Genomic DNA, 9436 nt, shown 5'->3' with positions numbered 1-9436 from the left:
AAGTGGATCTCTATGCCTCAGTGCCTGTATATCTTATTTCCCAATTACATGTAAAATAGTATTAATAATAGTATATATATATATATATATGTATGTATGTATGTATATATTTAAACATTTGATTTTAAAACTGAATTCCAGATTCATTCCCTTCTTCCCTTGTCACCCACCATTACTGGGAAGATAAGCAGTTCAGTATAGGTTGTACATGTGTGGCTAATGCAAAACAATAACATAGTAGATATATTGTAAAAGACTGACTATATTTCCCTCCCTCCTATCCCACCTCTGACTTGTTCTATTCTCTACTTTGATCCCATCCCTTTTCAAAAGTGGGTGCTTCCAACTTCCGTCCCCCCCCCCCAGCCTGCCTTCCCTCTCATCCCCTTCGCCCTTACTCTCCTGTAGGGTGAGATACCCTATTTAGTGTGTATTTCATTCCCTCCCCAAGCCAAATTCAATGGGAATAAGGTTGACCCATTCCCTTTTGCCTTCCTATTCTTCCCTTCCATTGTACCCATTTTCCCTTGCCTCTTCTGCACGAGATAGCTTACCCCATTCTGTCTCTCCCCATCTCCTCTCATTATATTCCTCTCTCACCTCTTAATTTCACCTTTTAATTATCATCCCTTCCAGTTAAATTGGTCCTGTGCCTTCTATCTATGTATACCTGTAAACATATATACACACATTCACATATGTGTTCATATGCCCATATACCCTCATATATATACATATATCATATCATATACACACACATATATTTCTATTCCCTTCAACCATTTTCATACTGAGAAAAATTTCATCAGTTACAATTATTGTTTTTCCATGTAGGAATGTTAATAGTTCAACTTTGATAGGTTCCTTATGATTTCTTTTCCCTGTTTTAGTACATTTCTTTTTTTTTTTTTTGCTTTTTGGAGGGCAATTGGGGTTAAGTGACTTGCCCAAGGTCACACGGCTAGTTTTTGTGTTAAGTGTCTGAAGTTGGACTTGAACCCAGGTCCTCCTGACTCCAGGGCCTGTGCTCTATTCACTGCACCACCTAGCCACCCCCCAAAAAATGTACATCTAATAGAGTATGTTGATAAACCATTACCAACTACTTAGCACCCCTCCCCTTCCAAGTGCGATCACATTTAGCTTTGGGACCAACTCATTTTACTCATCAAGAGCTATTTGGTGAATTAAGTAGTGTATTTATTATTACCTCTGTTTTTCAGATAAGGAAACTGAGGTTTGGAAGTTTGGAGACTGTAAATTACTTGCCCATTGTTACCAATTTAGTAAAATGTGAACTGCGATTTAGACGCAGGTCTTTTGGCAACAAGTTCAATCTTCTTTCCATTATGCCATGCTGTATAATAGTAAAAGCAAAACAACCAAAACAAAACCAAATCACTACTCAATCCTTTATCAGGAAGTCTCAAACGACGACGACTCTCTCCTATTTGACAAACCATTAGGTTGAAAATAATAGGGTCAACATAACCACAATCTTCCTTGCAGAAAATGATAATTCAAATCTATACATTTCAAGATTTATAAAGAACTTGCTTCTTTAGGTCTTGTGAATTAGATAGTATAAGTTTTATCATCCCCATTTTACAGATGAGGAAGCAGAGGTTCTCCAAAATTAGATGACTTTTCCAACTTTATCCAGCTAAGGAATGTTAGAGCTGGGATTTGAACGGAGGCCTTTTGACTGCCAGGCTAGTCAGTATCCTTTCCATTGCCTCTCCAATTGATCTCAGTGGCTATGAGTTAGGTCAGGCAGTTTAACACAGGGATATATATCGCCCTTGTTCTCTTTCACATCCAAAGACAATGCTCTAGATAAAAAGATTTCTAAGTGTGTGGCTGGCCTTGAAAGATTAGTGCAGGATGGACACTTTTTTCCATGTTGCTCACATGCACAGACTTCCCTTCAGTTTGGAGCTGAGGCTGCTTTTTGTAGTTCCTGCTGTTTTATGCATCTCTGCCTCTCACAAGCACGTTCCTCTTGATGTTGTTGCACAACAGGAGTCAGCCTATATTTGTTCAGTCAGGAAATTGGTAAAATCAGGTCGCTTCTGCATTTGTAAAATGAAATGGAGAGTTCGATGGGGGGGGGGGGGGGGGGGGAGGGAGCAAGCATTTCTGAAGAGTCTGCTATGTGTGAGGCACTGAGCTAAGTGCTTTATAAATGTGATCCTCACAACAGCCCTGGGAGGTACGTGCTCCATTTTACATTACACTGAGGAAACTGAGGCAGGCAGGGGTTAAATAACAGGTTCACACAGGGTCTGGGACAGATTTTCCTAATTCCAGGTCAAATGCTCTAATTACTATGTCACCTCTCTGCAGTTATATAGATAACTAAGAACAATATTGCTAATTAAAAAACCCAATAAAATAATATGGGTAGGGAGCTTGTTAGTTACAGCTAGGTGGCACAGTGGCTAGAACCTCAGACTTGGGGTCAGGAAGGACGACCTGAATTCAAATCTGGCTTCAGATATTTGCTAGCTGTGTGATCCTAGCCCAGTCTTTTGACCCTATTTGCCTCAGTTTCTTCATCTGGTGTTGTTTGACCTTCACTGTCAAATAGACCAATGACATCACAGGTGATGTCTTGACTTGTGTCATGAGTTGCACAAAGACATCAGCCTCACTCTCTTTTCCAGAGTCATCAAAATCCAGTGGTAAGATAAAAAAGGCAATGGGTGACGGCCTGAGATGCAGAGGGTTTTACAGATGAGGTGGCTTGGTTAGATATTGAAGTTGCCTCATCTGTTAAATGAGCTGGAAAAGGAAAAGGCAAAGAACTCCAGGATCTTCGACAAGAAAACCCTAATGGGGCCACAGAGAGTCAGACATGACTGTAATGACTGAACAACAACACAACAACAGCTTGAGCTGTCTAATTCGTCTGCATCCAGGGGTCACATTAAGGATATAAGTCATCATCACTCATTGTTTTATTTCCCGTTTCCTACAAAGAGGTGGAAAGAGCGATGGATTTGGAGTTAATCTTGGTTCAAATCCTGTATGATCTTGGTTAGGTCATTGAAACTTTCTTTAACTTAGTCTCCTCATCTCTAAAATGAAGGACTAGTTCATCTCCAAAGCTGCTTTCAACTTTAAGCCTTAGGTCTTAAGCACAATGAGATGTTGCAATAGTACCAGCAATCTTAATGATCAAACATGTTGTAGCTTTTGGAAATGGAAGGAGAAGATAGCATTGTTTGCTAAAGGATTTGGCTCTTGTAGTCCTATTCTCAAGTCTTTACTTGCCCAACTCAAGTTCCTAGAAGACAGGTGTGTACTAAACATGAAATTCATCAAAGTCTGGAACCCTAGTCTAGCTATGGAAAGTATCAGAAAGAGAATCCTGGACATGCTTCCATCCATGTCCATGCTGCATGGGAAATCGACATCCTTTGCTTCTTCTTTATTTTTTTTATTATTTTTTTTTGCAAGGGGGAAGGCAAGGCAGTTGGGGTTAAGTGACTTGCCCAAGGTCACACAGCTATTAAATGTTAAATGTCTGGGGTTGAATTTGAATGCAGATCCTCCTGACTCCAGGGTCCATGCTCCTAGCCACTGTGCCACCTAATTTGCCCCACTTTTGCTTCTTCTTTCTCTCAGTACAACTGGTGGAACTATATAAAATACTATACCAGGTCAAAGTGGGAGGGAGATTGATGCAGTAAAAAGTGATGTAAAAAACAAGGTGATGTAGTATAAAGACTGTTGGGTTTGGAATCATAGAAACTTTCTGAACCCCCTTGTCTTCATGTATAATAATGAATATTTTGGATTATATATTCTTCAAGATCACTTCCTCCTCTGAATTACGTGGTTATTTTTAGTAAAATACCAGTTTCACATTTGTTATCTCGTATGCTAGATGATTATGATAATTGGAGCTTTTTTTTCGTATAGAGGATGAGAAGGTAAAGAAATTCTATTAAAAACTTAATACGACCCCATAAATTAAATTAACATACACTTTCTTACTTGATGACCAAAATGTAAAGTTGGCATACTTAAGGAAAATGAAAATTTTATTGGAAAATATGACTTTTGTTTAAGAAATGAAATAGGCTAAAGGCTTGTAGATTACACAGAAGCTTCATTCTTATATATCATTAATACTTTCTTCAACCAAGAAATGAAATTGATCATATCTTGCCAGAAATGAGAAGACTGTTTACTAGTGTTGGAGTTACCTTAATTTCTTAAAATTCAATTTTATTTCATTTTCAGGTCCACATTTTTCTCCTTCTATCTCTTCAGTTCCTCACCGAGAAAGCAAAGAAAACAAAAAACTATCACAAATATGTATAGTCAAGCAAAATGAATTCTTGCATTGTCTCTGCATGGCTTTCCCCATCCCCAAAGTCCCAATCTCTGTCTGGAGGTGGGTAGCATGTTTTGTCATGAATCCTATGGAACTATGCTTGGTCATTGTACTGATCATAGTCTTACAATATAGCTGTGATTTTATTAATTTTTCTCCTGATTCTGCTCAATTCACTTTGAATCCATTCATACAAGTCTTTCCAGGTTTGTCTGAAACCATCCCCTTCATTACTTTTTACAACAAAATAGTATTCCATCACATTCACATGCTATAACATGCTCAGCCATTCCTAGTTGACGAGCAATTGGTGGACCCCTTTTGGAGTAATTTTAAATTAACCATTTGTCTACAGTGGGACTATTGACTTATTAAAGCAGGTTAAAATCAATATCAATTTAGAAAAAATAATGAAAATCAAAAGAAGGTAAAACACAATGAAAACATTTCCAATCTGACCTGTTGAAACTAATGAATAAAATTGAAAAAAAAATGGAAAAAGAGCAGATATCTGCACAATCTACCATCATTTGTTAAGGAAATTTATTTACATCAAAGATATAACAAAACCAAACATATTAACATTCCCCCCTTACCTTGGATATAGTCCTTCTATACTACCTTAGTCTCTGGGGAGAGGAGTGGGATTAGGTCCACAGATTAGCCCATTTCTTAGAAAGCATCTCACCAAATTCAAGCCCAAAGGTACAGCTGGGTTTGTATCCTTAAATCCTTTTTCCTCTGACTTCACTGCTGGGCTGGCTGAAATGTCTGGCCTGGATTCTTGGACTCCCATATATCCATGATATAATTGTTGTTATTATTTAATCATGTTTGATGCTTGGTGACCCCATTTGGGGTTTTCTTGGCAAAGATACTGGAGTGGTTTGCCATTTCCTTCTCCAGCTCATTTTCTGGGTGAAGAAACTGAGGCAAACAGGGTTAAGTAACTTACCCACAGTCACACAGTAAGTTTCCGGGGCTGGATTTGAACTCAGAGCTTTCTGACTCTAGGTCTGACACTCTATCAACTGTGCCTGTCTAATTACCCTTTATCCATGGGGTAAACTCCTGGTCTAGATCAGAGTCTTCAGTCCCTGCACCTAGAATGAATAAGAAAAAAAATGAAATTGTTATTAGGCCTTTTTCTTACCACCATATGGCCCAGATGAGAATTCCTCAAAATGTTTAATTGATTTAAGTCAATTAGTTTAATGAGGGGGCCAAAAGAGCATAGAAACAGCCTCATTCAGAAAACACTCAATCTTCTTGCTATGTAGAGAGATATGGCACCTATGGGCAATTCTGACTTATTATAATAGAAGTTAGTTTGTAATATCCTACGGAGGAGGAGGGTGGGAGATTATGAGTAGAATTTCTTCAAGAAACAGTGAAAAACAGTGGAGAGAAAACAGTTTTATATAAAACTGAACAAAATACTTATTTAAGTCAAATCATCCTGAGAGCATTTAAGGATAAAATTGGAAGGTGGACAATAAACATGAAAAATTAAAGAGACTTGTCAAAGTTTGTATAATAAATTATTTTCTCTCTTGGTGAGAAAGGCACATTTAAACTACGTCACAGCTGTTCCAAATGTGCTCTATGAGGAAGTAGAAATGGCATTACAAAAAACAACTATAAGAAGGGCAGCTATATTAGACTTACTATACACTAAGGAGGTCTGTGCTACAGGCTATATTGAAGGCATCAAGAGAGCAATTCTTAATATATTGGAAAGAGGGAATGGCACTAAAGCAGAATAGCACTGCATATTATTACTAGCTCAAAAGACCATTAAGAAAACCAATAATTTTTTCAATCCATAAATCTTGCTTTCTCATTTCTAAAAAAAGTTTTTAAGAGAATAAGCTATACGTGTACTGAGGGCATCCTTGATCAAATTATAAAAAGGGCACAGATAAGCCTTCACCAAAAAAAAAGATAATCCACAAAAGATGATACTATTTGCAGTGACAAAATTTATGGAAATGTGTATGAATTGCACAATCTCATTCTGATGATCATTGTTTGGCTATGCAAAAGGACGTGGCTCGATAGAGCAAAATTTAGATCTAAAAGGTCTCCAATACTATGTTTCCAGTGCAATGTCAGAATCATATAACATTCCTTGAAAGGTAAAAAAAAATGTAAAGGTAAAAACAAAAAAGGTAAAAAAAAGGTAAAAAAAAAACAAGTTCAATCTTGGTCAAAGACCCTTGGATTATTCATTTCAAAAGACATAGAACATAAAGATGTATGTTCACTAAAGGCTCTTGTCATTGCCCTGCAATACAAAATCCAAATGCAAGAGGGCTTCCTTATAGATGGTGGGGTCCTTGAGATGATCTTACATGTTACTGTATTATTATTTTCTGTCTCTGTGCCTTGGCATGGGTTGTCCCCCATACATGGAATGCTTGTCTTCTTACCTCTTGCCTTTTAGAATCACCAGTTTTCTTTAAAGCTCAGTGCAAATTCTACCCTCTGGATGAAATCTTTCCTGATCCATACCAACTGTTCCTACCAAAATCGCTTTATGTTTTGTGTGTGTGTGTGTGTGTGTGTGTGTGTGTGTGTGTGTGTGTGTGTGTATGTTGTCTCCCTTGATACAATGCAAGTGCCTTGAGGGAAAAGATTAGTTCATTTTTGTCTTTGTATCTGCATCACCTATCCCACAGTGTTAAGCTGGTGAGGAAACCTAGTTACTCTCTCCTTCTGGCCCTTATTATGTGGGTTATAGAAGTTTCTTAAATTCCCTTGGCCTCAATTTTCTCATTTATAAGATTCGCATAATAATAATACCTTCCTCAAGGTTTACTGTGAGTATCAAATGAGATAGTTATGTGTATGTATAAAGCACTTTGTAAACCTTAGAGACCAATAGAAATGCTAGCTTTCATCACCATCACCACCATCACCATCACCATCATCATCATCATCATCATCACCACCATCATCATCATCATCATCACCACCACCATCATCATCATCATCATCACCACCACCATCATCATCATCACCACCATCACCATCATCATTATCATCATCATCACCATCACCACCACCACCATCACCATCATCATCATCACCACCACCCCCACCACCATCATCACTATCATCATCATCACCATCACCATCATCATCATCACCACCACCACCGCCACCATCACCATCACCATCATCATTATCATCATCACCATCATCATCATCACCACCACCATCACCACCATCACCATCATCATCATCACCATCATCATCATCACCACCACCACCACCATCATCATCATCATCACCATCACCATCAACATCATCACCATCATCATCACCATCATCATCATCACCATCATCATTATCATCATCACCATCATCATAATCATCACCATCACCACCATCATCATCATCATTATCATCATTACATTATTTTATCAGATGTATTTCCAGATTAGAGGACTACTTTCTTCCTAGTCAGTTCCTTCAGTTCCAGCCTTGGGGAGGCTGGGGAGATTCGCTTTCATTTCAAACCTACCATAGGGAGACTAGGGAAGAGAAAGTGTCTGAGGCAACTACCTCATGTGACTAGCTCCCAGATCACTCACAACCTTTTCGCTACCAAAGGCTGCAAAGCTCATTTATCTAGAACCAGTCTGGATTTATGTTGTCCTTCACTTTTGGGAAAAATAAGAATCACAAAAGTCCCTTTTGCTCAGCACTGTGCCTCCATTTTGCCAGGAAAGGTCCTAGGAGTAACATATTTTTTTCTTCTTCCCATATACCTCAACCACTTATCACTTTTTCCCCAGTTGCCTTTGAACAATGAAACGTACAGATCAGCAATGTGCTTCGTGCTGGCTTTAAAGACTCGGTAAATAGGAATGGGAACACACTGTAAAGAAACAGATAAGCTTGTGAAGCAAACACATACTCTCCCAGGGAGGAAGAAAGGAGAGGGGAGATGGATGGGGTCATCATCTTGGCTCTGCCTGCCATGAGTGAGTTCAGCAAGACCATGTTCTTCCCAGACACACCTCATGCCTTTGGTGTCTGGTGCTGTTGACCTTATTATTTCAACTATGTTCCCCCTTCTCTGACAGTTACTTCTTGGGGTTTCCATGATCTCAGTGTCTTGCTCCTCCATTTCTAGTCGCTAACTGAAGATTCTGCCAGGGCCACCTTGCCAGCTCTCTTCTCTAGTATGGATATAAGAGGTGGCCATTATTGCTCTGCTTATAACCCCCCACATCTTCAGCCTGCTCATCTTGGTCTCCCCCAATTCCAGGTTCCACTCTTTGTAAAGGCCACTGTAGGATGGGAGAGGAGCTAAGTTTTCACAGTCTCAGTATCTCCTCAGGGGCTAGAGGAGATACATCAGGGAATTTCTGCCCACCAGTGTGTGAACAATGCTTTCCAGTATCTTGTCACACCTGGCACATCATAGGTGATTAATAAATGTTTACTGATTGAGATAACAAGACACTTCACCATTCTGGTTGCCCTTTTTTGAGCACTCTTTGGTTTACCAGTGTCCTTTCTAACTTGTGGTGTGGTATTGAACTGAGTTCAATAATACAAATGTGGGTCTAACTGGGCCTAAGATACAGGGAGACAATCACCTCCTTGATTCCCAGCAGTTATTCTGCAGTCACATTCGCTTCTTGGTTTACCATATCACATAGTTAATGCATAATTTCCTTTCTATTTCCTAAAACCACCAGAACTTTTTCAGACACATTTCTGTCTACCATTTCTCTTCCATCTTGTTTTTGTGAAGTTGATTTTTTGAACACAAGTATAAGATTTTCACCATTTTAGCTTGAGCCTAATTCTCTGCTTCACAATATTGTTGTGAATATAAAATGCAAAATGAAGATTATAAGTAAAGTGCTTAGCACAGAATCTTTAACATAGTGGGTACTTAATAAAGTATTTATTAAGTTTATTTCTTCTCTCCCTTCCTTCGTTCCTTCGTTCCTTCGTTCCTTCGTTCCTTCCTTCTTTCCTTCCTTCCTTCCTTCCTTCCTTCCTTCCTTCCTTCCTTCCTTCCTTCCTTCCTTCCTTCCTTCCTTCCTTCCTTCCTTCTTTCCTTCCTTC

This window comes from Petaurus breviceps, unplaced genomic scaffold, assembly GCF_028583685.1.
Source record: "Petaurus breviceps papuanus isolate PSGF00001 unplaced genomic scaffold, PetGlider_PUasm1.0 183, whole genome shotgun sequence".
In the NCBI taxonomy this organism is placed as follows: Eukaryota; Metazoa; Chordata; class Mammalia; order Diprotodontia; family Petauridae; genus Petaurus; species Petaurus breviceps.
The sequence above is the reverse complement of the archived record's forward strand: the minus strand, read 5'-3'. Positions refer to the sequence as shown.